This window comes from Miniopterus schreibersii (genome assembly GCF_964146895.1).
Source record: "Miniopterus schreibersii genome assembly, chromosome: 19".
NCBI classification, from domain to species: Eukaryota; Metazoa; Chordata; class Mammalia; order Chiroptera; family Miniopteridae; genus Miniopterus; species Miniopterus schreibersii.
Window position 1 is genome coordinate 26,161,068 of NC_138119.1, and position 12,572 is coordinate 26,173,639.

The following is a 12,572-nucleotide window of genomic DNA, read 5'->3' on the forward strand; positions in this document are numbered from 1 at the left end:
GATCAAGTGAATGAGGATGAGGTTTGTCCAACGGGGTGGAAGCTTATGCTGAACTTAGCATCTCTGGCCCCATCCCCACTGGGGCTAAGTTCCCAGCTGTGGCATGGCTGAGGCCCTGAGCTCCCAGGGGGCAGATCTGATTATGGCACCAACAGGCACAGCAGGACACCAATAATCTTACTCCCACACAAGTTGTTTCTCAACGGAAGCCAAGAGCTAACAGTTAAGTGGCTGCTAAGTGTTAGGCACTCCGAACAGAACTATCTATACGTTATCCAGCAAGTCGGGTACATGACATGCCCATTTTACAGATGAGGAAACCATAAGAGAGTAAGTCACTTGCCCAGGTTCCCCCAATCAATTATGAACTCCATGAGACGAAGGACTGAATTCCTCACACTTAGAGTAGTCCTAAGCACAGGGACAATGTTCAGTAAAAAATTATTGAATGAGCCATAGATAATAAATGGGGAAGGAAACAGAAGTATATTCTCAGAAAGAGTTTCCAGGCTAACTAAGAGCTGTAATGATCTAGAACGCTTGTAACCTTTCCTTTCTCCATGCATTCACCCATTGATTGTTTCCACAGGGAAGTGTCTTACTACTCCGTGGGTGTACAGAGCTGGTTGCTAATTTTGGAACACTTGTGAATCCTGGGCCCAGAGTCATGAAAAGGCTGGTGAGTCACATTCCCCATACAGAGCACCCTACACACTGGCTGTCAGAATAAACCAGGAGATGTCACCATCTCGTCCTCTGCTCTCATTGTCTCGTTTTACCTTCTTGAAAACGACAAAGGATGCTCTGCAGAGGGAGGGTCAGAGTAACGGCAAATTTCTGGATACTCTTACACTTTGCAAACCTGCAAATTGCACAGGTTCTCCTGGAAACCTCACTTTCCACTGGAAGAGTCCGTCCCTCCCCCTAGGATGTCAGTGTGAACCTGTAAGTGGCCACAGCTTCTTTACTGTAGGCAACGCCTGCAGTAGCCTCACTATGCCTTTCCTGGCAGGTAAGTAGCATAACCTGTCACCAGGAGACCGTTAGCCTCTTTAACAAAGGATGGAGAGAATGGTTGAAAATACAGGCGCCCCTGAGAGAGGAGACACATTGATTTAAAGTCACACAAAAGAGCAAAAAGCTGATGGCAGACCTTTCTGGGGCAGAAAGAAGGCAGGGTTCAGGGGGATTAAAACAGAGGTAGAAGTTTGTAAGTTATATAAATGTCTAAGCACTATGTTGTACATCTGAAACTAACAGAATATTGTATGTCAACTGTAACTTAAAAATAAATAAACAAATAAATAAAACAGAGGTGGAAGTGGCTTGGCGCCTAGCACAGATGATTGGGTACTTAAAATACAACCTACCGACTCTCACTCATGGCTGTTCAGGCTCCTTTGCTTGTCCCAGGTAGACGGCTGCATCCCCGCTTCCAAGCGTCTCAGCTGGTACGAAGGAGGAAACCCAAACTAGGCCACATGCTAACCATGATCACGCTCTGGTAAGAGTCGTGATGAGGCCAGAGGTTGAACTGAGGTTGCCATTGTCTCTTCAGGTTTTGACTTCCATAACTTCTGCCGTGCATTTATTACAGAGAATGAAGAGTGGAGAGTATTTGGGTGCGTGAGGACATTCTGAAGGGATGAGCAGCCACATGAACCTTCCAAATGCCAGTTCATCCACCAAAGTGCCCCATTGTTTCATTCCTCCTGACCAAGCTGGAGAATGCAGGAGTAAGAACAGAGAGAGAAGCGGTGCTTTTAAAAATAGATCTGACTTAGTAGTCTTTAAATAGCCGGGGATTATGATATGAGAGAGGGCAGCCCTGGGTCTCCAGCTAGACAAAATGGCCTCAGTGGACTTGACTAAAGGAATCTGGCTTTGCTAAGTAAGAACTTCTAGAAAGTAAGAAAGCTGCTAAACAAGAGAATTCCCTTCTCTGCAGCAGAATGGATTTGTACTTGGCTGAGATGGTCGCTGAAATTCAGCCCGCCTTGACATGGAGAGAGAGAGAAAAAAAAAAAAAATCCTTGCTATTCAAAGTTGGTTCCTGGACCAGGAGCAGTGACCTCACTTGGGAGCTTGTTAAAGCTGGGGACTCTGAGGCCCCACCCTCCACCTACTGAATAAGAATCTGCCCTATAACGAAACTCCCAGGTGAGACACGTACCTAACAGACCAAGAAACGCTGGACTAAATGACCTTTCCGGATTCCTCCTACTTGAGGATTTGATGGCTCATGGATCACCCCCAATTGAGAAGCAGCGTGGCCCTTCTGCAGAGGGAGGACCTGGTTGCTAAGGATGACTGAGGTGCATGGTGTTCCCCTCACAAGTCGCAGCTTTCTACTCATCTGTGTTTATAGGACACATTTCTTCACAACCTCAAGGGGCTGCAGCTTCATTTTCTCCGAACACACCAGGGGCCCTGTGGCAAACCCCTGGAAGACCACACAGCTTGTGTGTCTGCTGTGTGTTCAGGGGGACTAGAGCTGCAATCCCCTTGAGGTGTGCCTGTCCCAGGCCCATCAAGGACTCCCAGAGCAAGGAGCAAGGTAGGTGATCCAGTGGTCTGTGTAGATCCTGGCTTTCCTCTCAGTTATGGGAACCACCTGCACACCTCTCTGTTTATCCATCTGGGGCTACAGATGGCAGGCAGTGCCCAACATCTCATCGGGTAAAAAATCATAAGGCAACTCATATATTTTCCCAAGAAGGTCTTGTAAAAGTCATTGCATAAATTATTCATAAATAACCAATGAGAAAAGGAACACTAAAATCTCATGTGGAAAGTGAGAGGGTCTCAAAATATGGACAAGAGCCCTCTGACTAGGAGGATCTAGTTTAAGGACACACATGCAGGGAGCATGTCCACTCAATTGCTGATACCAACTACTTATCTGGTTTGTTTGGGCCCCTATAAAAAATACTATACACTGGGTGACTGAAACAACAGACATTTATTTTCTTGCAGTTCTGGAGGTTGGGAAGTCCAAGATCAAGGTGCCAGCATATTAAGCTCTTGGCAAGGTCTCTTTTCCAAGCTTATAGATAGCTACCCTCTCACTGTATCTTTACATCAGGGGTGGGGAATGTCCAGCTGGCAGGCAATCTATGGCCTACGAAATCATTTGGTCTGGCCTTGCCAAATCAACTGCAGACAGGACTCAAAATTCAATAAATCTAGGAGCTTTTTTCATAGCTAATTTTTAAGTTGATAATTTTGTATATTCCATTAATGATGTTATAAATACCCAAATGGCCCTTGGCAGAAAAAAGGTTCCCCACCTCTGCTTTACATGGTCTTTCCTCGGGGTGTGCACATGGAGAGGGAGAGGGTGAAGGAAAGAAAAAGAGAGAAAGAGAGAGAGAAAGAGAAGGTGGGAGGGATGGGAGGGCGACTCTAGTGTCTCTTTCCTCTTCTTATAAGAGCATTAATCCCATAATGGGGCACCACCACTATGATTTCATTTAAACCTAATTATCTCCCAAGACCCCCACCTCCAAATACCATCATGTTGGGGATTAGGACTTCAACACATGAATTTTGGAGGGATACAGGCATTCAATCCATAACAACCACCAAGGTAAGAGACTTCAGAGAACCTATTTCCTAATCTGTATTTTTCCCCTTAAATCATATGTTCTTGACTAATACTAATATTTTTTAAGTACACTAAGACTACGCTATTTAGAGAAATGGAAAATTTTAAATTATGCATCTTCATAAAACTAATAGTGCTATAGAAATGCAGTTTATCAGTCTCTAGTCTCTCCACTTCACCATTTCTGATGGGCTGTGGTCCAGTGGTCAGGTCAAAGATGAGCTGTACTGAATATGTATTCATAGTAAGGAGAGCAGTTGAGACCAGGGGCTCTAGAGTTAGGGTGATCTGGCTTCCAGTGTGATTCTATGGCTTCCTACCTATGATCTTTCCAAACTCTGATTACCCCATCTATAAAATGGAGGGAATTATAATACTGTCTATCATTATATATCATTATATAGTCATGTGAAGGGTAAATTAAATAAAACATGAAACACTCTGCCACAGTTAGACACTGAATATACAGTGGCTATTACTATTGCTGTAGTTGATATGATTGGTCATGATACTTAGGTCTTTCTGGCTCATGTGTGCTCTTTCTACTCTTAAGCTGAGACTTCCAAGAAGCAGGAATTAAGTTTCCCTCGATGGACTCCCTTTCACCTTCCTGAGATTGTGAAAGGTCTCCTGCTTCCTGTATCTCAAGGAGCAGCCCATGTAGGGCCCTGCCCTTGTTGAGCATCAGAACTAGTATTGTGGCCACTTGCCTCACTACTGGCTGGAAGAACTCCTCCCAAGTCCTGAACTCCCCGTAAGACTTGCAGCACAAGTTGGGCCTTGTTTGTTAGGAGGCCAGGAATCCTCCACCTCTCCAATTCTCATTGCCCCACCCTGGGGCAACTGATCTTCATTCATATCTCTTTACCCCGCCTGCTTCCCCTTACACGAATCTTCACCCCTGAGCACATATCTGACATTGGACTTCAAGGGTGATCTTTCCTTCATTTTAGCTTTCATTTCCTGGGGTCAGCCACCTGAGAGGGCACCTTGGAACATACCCAGTACTTCATGGATGAGTCTCCTATACTTTCCCAGAGTAGAAACAGGCATCTTTTCTACCCTGCCTATGTGGTCCCAACCATAGCCAGTGACACCAAAATCTGTTGTCATCCATCCTTGGAAAACCCACATCCTCAAAGTCCTTCATCCCAATTCCTTTGTCCAGTGGTCTTAAACCACATAAATGGCTTAACCTGCTGGGTAAAGGCCTTGGACCCTGCTCCATCTCCCAACCCCACTCCCCAGTCAATCACCTAGTTATCTCTTCCAGGAAGTTTACTGCCTGCTCTCCAAGCTAAGCTGGCTTCAGGGCCCCTCTACTGAGCTTACCGCCATAATTACCCATTGTATGGGAATGATCTATGTCTCTGCCTGCCCCTCCCACAAAACCAAGTTTAAGGAGGGCTGGGACATGTTATTCATTTCTGTATTCCCAACACTTAACACTGTCTAATAAATACTAAGCATGCAAGAAATATTGAAAAGAAAAAAAAGAAAAAGATAGAAAGAAGGAAGGAGGGAGGGAGGGAGGGAGGGAGGGAGGGAGGGAGGGAGGGAGGGAGGGAGGGAGGGAAGGAAAAGAAAGAATGATAGCTGCAGAAAGAAGGAAATAATGATAAAACACTAGATCTAATTCTGCAGAAGAATTCCCAACAGCCCTGAGCAGTGAAGCTAAGACCCATATTTCTCTATATTTAATCTTCAAAAATTTCTCTCCATGTTATTAATATAAAAATAGGATGAGTTTATAGACTTATTAAAACTGTTGGCTAAATAATCATGACAGTTTCTGGAGCCCTGGGACAACAGCAAGCCCTATAAAGTACTCTCTACTGACAGCAGGACATAAAACCATTGTCAAACACACACTTTTTCCTGGTCGCAGATACACAGTCCATTCAAAGGTCAAGGTCAGTCACTCTTCTTGTGTACCCGTGCCCTCCACAGCTGACAAACATTTCCACACACACCCAAGTAACGGAGAGAGGGTCCAAAAAGCTCTTAGGAATTCACTGTTGGTCATAGTCACCTTTTGGACATTGCCACAAACGGAGAGAAACCGTGGCCCAGAAAGCTAAACAGCAAAACAAAACTGCCAGATAATCAAGAAAAGTATCCACGTGTGTACACATACACATACACTCAACAGTTGAACTTTCCTAATAATGTTTTGCTCAGATTAATAATTAAATGGCCTTGTGTACTTTGAATAGAAGCCAACTGCTCGGCAAGGAGAGGTGACAGAGAAGCGTATGAACGCGGTCAGCCTGGAATGAAAATTAGCCAGTCCACGATGCAGATAATCTAGAGTCTCTTACATTCATTCCCTGTATCTTCTTTGCCTTTTTAAAAAATAAATTTATTTTTAGTGAGGTAACAATGGTTAATAACATATAAATTTCAGGTGTACAACATTATAATTTGATATCTGTATAGTCTAGTTTCTGCCCTAGCCAGTTTGGCTCAGTGGTTAGAGCGTCGGCCTGTGGACTGAAGGGTCTTGGGTTCGACTCTGGTCAAGGGCACATCCATGTTTCTCTCGCTCTCCCTTTTCCTCCCTGCCACTCTCTCTGAAAAGCATTGGGGGGAAAATATCCTCAGGCGAGAATTTTTTAAAAAGTCTAGTTTCCATATAATTGACCCCCTTTCCCCTCTGGTAACCACCATTCTGCTGCCTGTATCAATGAGCTTGTCTTTGTTTTGTTTTGTTAATTCATCTGTTACTTTTTTGTTTTATAGTCCACATCTGAGTGAAATCATACGGTTCTCGTCCACTTCTGTCTGACTTATTCCACTTGGCGTAATACTCTCAAGATCCACCCATGTTGCCACAGATGTCCTCTGCCTTCGTTTTAGCTCAGAATTTTTAGGGATGGATTAAATACAAGGTATGGGGAAAGTCTACTGTACAAACTTTGGTCTGTTCCAGCCAATTCAGCCGCTGTTCCCTCTACACCAAACAGAAGTAACAGTTTGACCCTAAAGCCCGGGCCAGACTTTGTGGGCTGCGTTTGGAGGACAGGCCCTCCTGTGCACATGTGCGCTCTCCCCCCAGCAGAGCAGCCCCTTACAGACACTGTGGCATCTCTCCCAGCAAAGAGGGGACATTCCCCACGACTTGCTGTGCGGTCGGGAGCTTCATTGCTGAAGGTGGAATTCGTATGGGAGTTACCTTCCAGGGTACTGGAAGAATGAGTGTGGCTGTAGGAAAAGATAATCTACTCCAGACTACTTTTTAAATTCTGTCAAATATTAATCTTGCGTCTGGGGGGAAAAAAGGAGCGATTAAAGTTAGCAGAGGATCTGAGGGGAGCCAACGAGTGCTCAGGCAAGGAAGGCAGGAAATGGGGAAAAGGAACATGAGGAGGAGGAAGGTCACATCCTCCCCAAAGCCAAGGAGGATGGGTGCTTCCCAAGGAGAGCGGAATGTCCCAGGAGGCCCGTGCCAGACGTGGAAGCAGGTGCCTGCCTGGGCCTGCCTCCTCCCCACTGTTCTTTCTCCTTCCCGCCCTGGCTCCTTTCCCTTCATCCACTTATTGCCCACCTGCGTGTCAGGTACTGCGTAGGTGGTGGGGATATGAAGGTGACAAGTGTCCCTAAGCTCAAGTTACTAAGCAGCGAAACTGGCAACCAACGTGTCTGGCGAACCAAACAATGCAGGAGTATCACAGGGACAGTCTCAGTAAAGGTGCCAGGCCCAGCGGGCATCGGTGGAAGCCAGCAGTTCATGTAGCTGATTTCAGTAACAATGTGCTTCTCAAAATTTCTTCACACCTACTGCTCTAGAGTAAAGGCAAACAAAGAGATAAGACAACTACATTCAAGGAAAGATTTTTTTTTTTTTTTTTAATTCTCACCTAAGGATATTGTTTCCATTGCTTTTCAGAGAGAGTGGGAGGGAGAGAGAGAGAGAGAGAGACATTGATGTGAGAGAGACACATCGATTGGTTGCTTCCCTGGGCTGGGGCCAGGGATCTCAAGCCTGCAACTGAGGTACATGCCCTTGGCCGGAATCGAACCCAGGCCCTCAGTCCATGGGCCGATGCTCTAATCAATGAGCCAAACCAGCCAGGGCTATAAGAATTATGATTGTATGTTCTTTGAAAAAGTCTATTAGAAGACATATTTGGGAAATTTTTATATTGAGTAGGAATTAAGTGATTTATTTAGATAATTATCATTAATTTTCTTCAGCATAATAAAGATTATTGTGAATATGTAGGAAAATGTATTTTGCAAGAGATGTGTGTTAAAGTATTGAGGGGTCATGTCTATATCTTACTTTGAAATGGTTCTGAAAAAAAAAATACAGCAAAATGTAAACAATTATAGAATCTGGGAGAGGGATTTGAGTGTCCATTGTACTATTCTTTCAACTTTCCTGCACATTTGAAATGTTTCATAATAAAATAAATTTTAAAATTCTCTCCACTTGTGAGCTGTTACACTAAGGACTGTAGTAGAATAAAGCCATTTGTGTGTCAATTAGCCAACCAGTAATCATAACTAACATTTATCATGACAGGAAAATCTGAGTGCTCACATGAGGTTTCTCCTGCATTATGGGCTTTCCTTTACAGAGAGGGGAAACTGAGGCCCGGCAAGTGAAGTACCAACCCCACATCACACAGCTGCTGACTCTCAGGGCCAGATCCCCACTCAGCTGCGATCTGGATTTGGACCGTGTACCCCTTACTGCTATCCTCTACCTACAGTCTCCCAGGAAACACCTTGAAATGCAATGTCTGGTTGAACTAGCCGTGACAGAATTCATTAACCTGTCAACCTGTGAGTACAAACAACCATTATAAGAGCCTTTCCTGTTTTGATGGGAGAGGAAAGGTTTCTAGGGGCCACCAGGGGAGAAGAGGCCATGGGAGAGTCGGGGAAAGGACAGAGAAAGCCAAAGTGGGGAAAGGAAACTGTCTGGGGGCAAATTGAAGCTGTAAGGCAGGTATTTTTGCCTGAAGCAGCAGACAAAATGTTTTCTGGTTAATAGAAAAGTTGCTACAGTCAACACTGCTCCACATCACTAAAGAAGGCTGGACAAAAACCACGGCTGAAACATAAAATGGTGTTGGCTCCCCAGAGGGTTTCTTAATCAAGGTCTCGTCGTGACTGAAGTTCCTGTCACTGACCCACCACCCAGGACAGCGATGAGACTTCAGAGAACAGGGCTGGGCTGTGCGGAGCCACCCCTGCCCTCCTACCCCTACATGACCTGGGCCAGAGAGACGGAGGGCAGGGCGAGCCTGGCCAACTGGCCTCTACAGGAATTTCAACCATGACCTCGACCTGACTTGCCCTCTGCTCCAGTCTCCCGACTAACCAGCCAGTGCACATGGCAAAGCCACAGTCCCACAGCCAGCCTGGCAGGCTCAGCGTGCAATAACCAGGGTCAAGTTCCAGTTTGCTCGTGGTGTATGAAATATGTAAGGGTTGGAGAAATCATGTAAAAAGTCAGGAGAATGTAAACTTTCCGAACCCCGATCTCCCAGGGATTGGACATTAGAACAAAAGTCACTTTCTTCAGTGCCCTTTTCCTACAACCCAGCTTTGCCTGAGAAAAGAGCTACCTCGTAAAACCTCAGCCCAGTGGGATGTTCGGAGTAAAACTCAGGGTTAACCATTAGGCAGTGGGGCAAAGTGTCCCGCTATTCAGAATTTGGGGACTGCCCCTGGGAATTTGATTTTTTAAGCAAAAACACAATTGTGCCAACTGATCTCAACAGTATTTCTAGAAAATTCACCCCACTGTGACCATCTCAGACCGTCTCAGATCTTCCCCACGGGCCAGGGGCGACATGCTGCAAAGTGGCCCTCAGAAGACACAAAGCTGAAGTCAACTCTGATGATTTCTGTGAAGAAGAATTAACAACCTCAAAATGAAAGGTGCTCCTGGGGAAATAAATTGTGCAATGGAAAAGTTTGTTAAAATAAACAGCCTTCATAGGGCACTTTCCCCTAAAGGTCTCCCAAACAGCACTCCTGCCTGGAACCCATCTTGCACACCACACAGCTGTGAGCATCGGATGAGCTGCTCTGATTTCCCTGCTTAAAAGCCTCAGTGCACACCCCACCCCAGCACTGGTCCCCTTCCTCTGGCTCCTCTGAGCTCTGGGACTCCCTTCTCCCAGTGACCTTTCTAACGGTAAGCATGAAGCTGCCCCTCTCCTGCTTAGAAGTCGTGGCTGGCTCCCGATCCCTTGCAGGATAAAAATGCACACTATTTACTTGGCCAACAAGGCCTTCATGATCTTTCTCCTGCCCTCTTTTCCCAGACTCATCTGCTAGCACAGCTCACATGCATCCTTTGTTCCAGTCACACACACTTCTCTAAATTCTCACCCTGTCTTTAATACGTGGCATTTGTCCATGTCTTTTCGCTTGCTGTTCCCTGTCTAGAATGCTGTTCCTCTGAGTCCACGGAATAAACTGAGGCTTCAAGACTCTGCTCAAACGGTACATCCTCAGTGGAGCCCCTCTAGAAGTATTCTCTCTCCCTGCCTCCCTCGCCACCCCCTTCACCAGACATCACACACACACACACACACACACACACACACACACACACACACACACACACTCCACGCCTCCCCAGCCACACAATCACCACACCTTTCCCAGGGCTCTGCTCCATCCTCTGTTCCCGCATCTGCTCCATCACAGTCTGTCCCACACAGACTGTGAGGACAGAGCCTGTGCAGTGCTCACGTCTGCATTCCTAGTTTTTAGCACGGTACCTGGCACCCAGTGGGTAGTTCATCATGTGGAAGGAAATTAGGCCCTCCCCAACCAACAGTACCAGGCTCACGTTCTCCCTTTCCCAAGTCTTTTCCAACACCTGTCAGGAAATATTTCTGCCACCTAATCCCCAAATTCTGTATCCTGTATTGTCTGTAAACTGTTACTTCTCTCTTTCTGAAGTTTCCTTTGTATTTACTAGAATTTGCACAGCATTCTACTAAATTACGAATATGCTTTAGGGAAGCCACACCTTATAGTCCCTTTCTTCCCCCACCAGACTTTGGTTTTGTTTAGGACATACTGCTGATGAATTAATGTACCTACTGGTCCTTTAAGACATCAACATCAATTGTTTTAAAATCTCTTCGTTTATAGAAAAAATTTAGCCTAAAGATCGACTCCATTTGTCCCCCACTCAGAAGCCCAGAGTCCCTGTAAGATGAACACTGTATATGGGGACGTCGTAGGGAAGCAATGGGCTGTAGGATAAAAGGTCCTGGCCCTGGGCCCTGGCCACCTTCCCTGCTGCCTGTCTTCCTGCGTGGCCCCTCCCCAGGCTGGGCTCCATCTCCCTGCCCAGGGCCACAGGATTCAGAGGCAATCCCAGATGTATACAAAAGTCCTCTCTGATTTTGTGGGGGTAACCCTTGTGGGGTGTGGTTCTCTGCTCTTCCGATGGTTCTCCATCAACAGGGCCTGCAGCTCTGATTTTCCAGAGCTCTGTGGCCCAAGGGAGGAAATTCACATACAGTGTTTCTTTCCAAGTGACCTGGGAGAAACTTTTTTTCAATCTCACCATTTCAGAAATTCTAAAATGCAGATCTGGGGAAGGATATGTAGAAAAACTATTCTTTGGCTTCCACCTGCCACCTCTTTTTATCACCCGCTTCCTGAGGAGCCCAGTGTCTGGAGGCCTTTGGCCAGGATGGTGGCGTACTGGACAGCGCCCCTGGGCTGCTGTCTAGAAAGGCCTCAAAATGGCTTTGGGGCTGGAGCAAGCCAATGGGCGAGTAGCTGGTGTGTCTATCTATCATTCTCCCTCCACCTCTATGACCCTGTCCATGTCCATCTTGCCACAAACTACCCCTCAAAGACCTTAATTTATTAGTTGAAAGGAAAGAGTCTGCATTCAATGTCAGACTGACATTGGTGAAGGCTCCCACAGCCTCCCCTGTGATCTGGAATTTCAGATCCTGGGTGTGAGTGTTGATGAGATGGAAATCCAAATCCATAGAGATGCTCAATGTCAAGGGATGACCAGGAGTTTAGGACAGGAGGGCAAGGTTGGGGACTAATTACTGGAGAGGTGGGCACACATGGGCCTAGACCAGACCGGGAAGGTCAATGTAACATAATTATGGTTAATCACGGGTGGGCTCAACCTAGTCCAAGATCCTGGGAGCCTCTCCAAGGTGGTGAGCCCAGCAGCTGACAACATCTTGGGGGTTTCAGCAGCAGGCATTGAAACTCAATCTGTGGTGTCTAGGTTCCAGGGCAGGAAATGCATGTTGGATCTTCGATGAGTATGCTGAATCATCAGGCGGGGGCTTGGTCAAAACAGATTATAAAGCAGACTGATGACAGGGAAACAGGATACTGAAGTCAAACCCATGCTCATCAGCTGCAGCATTGCCTTGTTGATGGGCAACAGGCTGAGGGCATCTCTTCTTCCTCCCACCTGGAGCCAGGCCCAGCAGGCCCCAGACCTGGGCGGGACTGAATACAGGTGGAGCCCTCTTCATGCTAGACCATCAGCACCTTATGGGCAAGGGCCATGTCTGCCTAACTTTTCATTCGGTAAGTGCCTGATATGTAATAGGTGTTCAGTAAACACTCGCCGAGTGAACGACCATTGTTTAAGCTGTTAGGGAGCAGGGTGAAGACACCAGGCACAGCCTCCTTCCACTAGGAGACCATAACCGGACTTCATCCTGCAAGTACCTCCACTTCCAGAGACCTGCCTGGGCCCTTCACGCTCCAACCTCTGGATTTGTTTTAACGGACGCCTACAGTGTTTGCCATGTGCCAGCAAATACCAACTAACTTAATCCTCAAAACAACTCTATGAGGTAGATACTTTTTAAAAAAATCCTCACTGGAGGATATGTTTATTGATTTTAGAGAGAGAGAGGGAGAGAGAAACATCGATCAGTTGCCTCCTGTACACTCCTCCAACCAGGGATCGAACCCACAATCTAGATATGTGCCCTGGCTG

General features: G+C 46.3%; 1 protein-coding gene across 1 annotated transcript in view; it reads right to left on the reverse strand.

Moving 5' to 3' along the window:
* Window positions 1-1,389: 1,389 nt before the first annotated feature.
* The window catches only part of DTL (denticleless E3 ubiquitin protein ligase homolog), a 127,463-nt gene continuing 116,280 nt past the window's right edge, over window positions 1,390-12,572 (reverse strand). The window contains exon 16 of the mRNA XM_081121999.1: window positions 1,390-1,721. The gene's annotated coding sequence lies outside the window, so the exon portion shown is untranslated. The remainder of the gene's footprint in view (window positions 1,722-12,572) is intronic.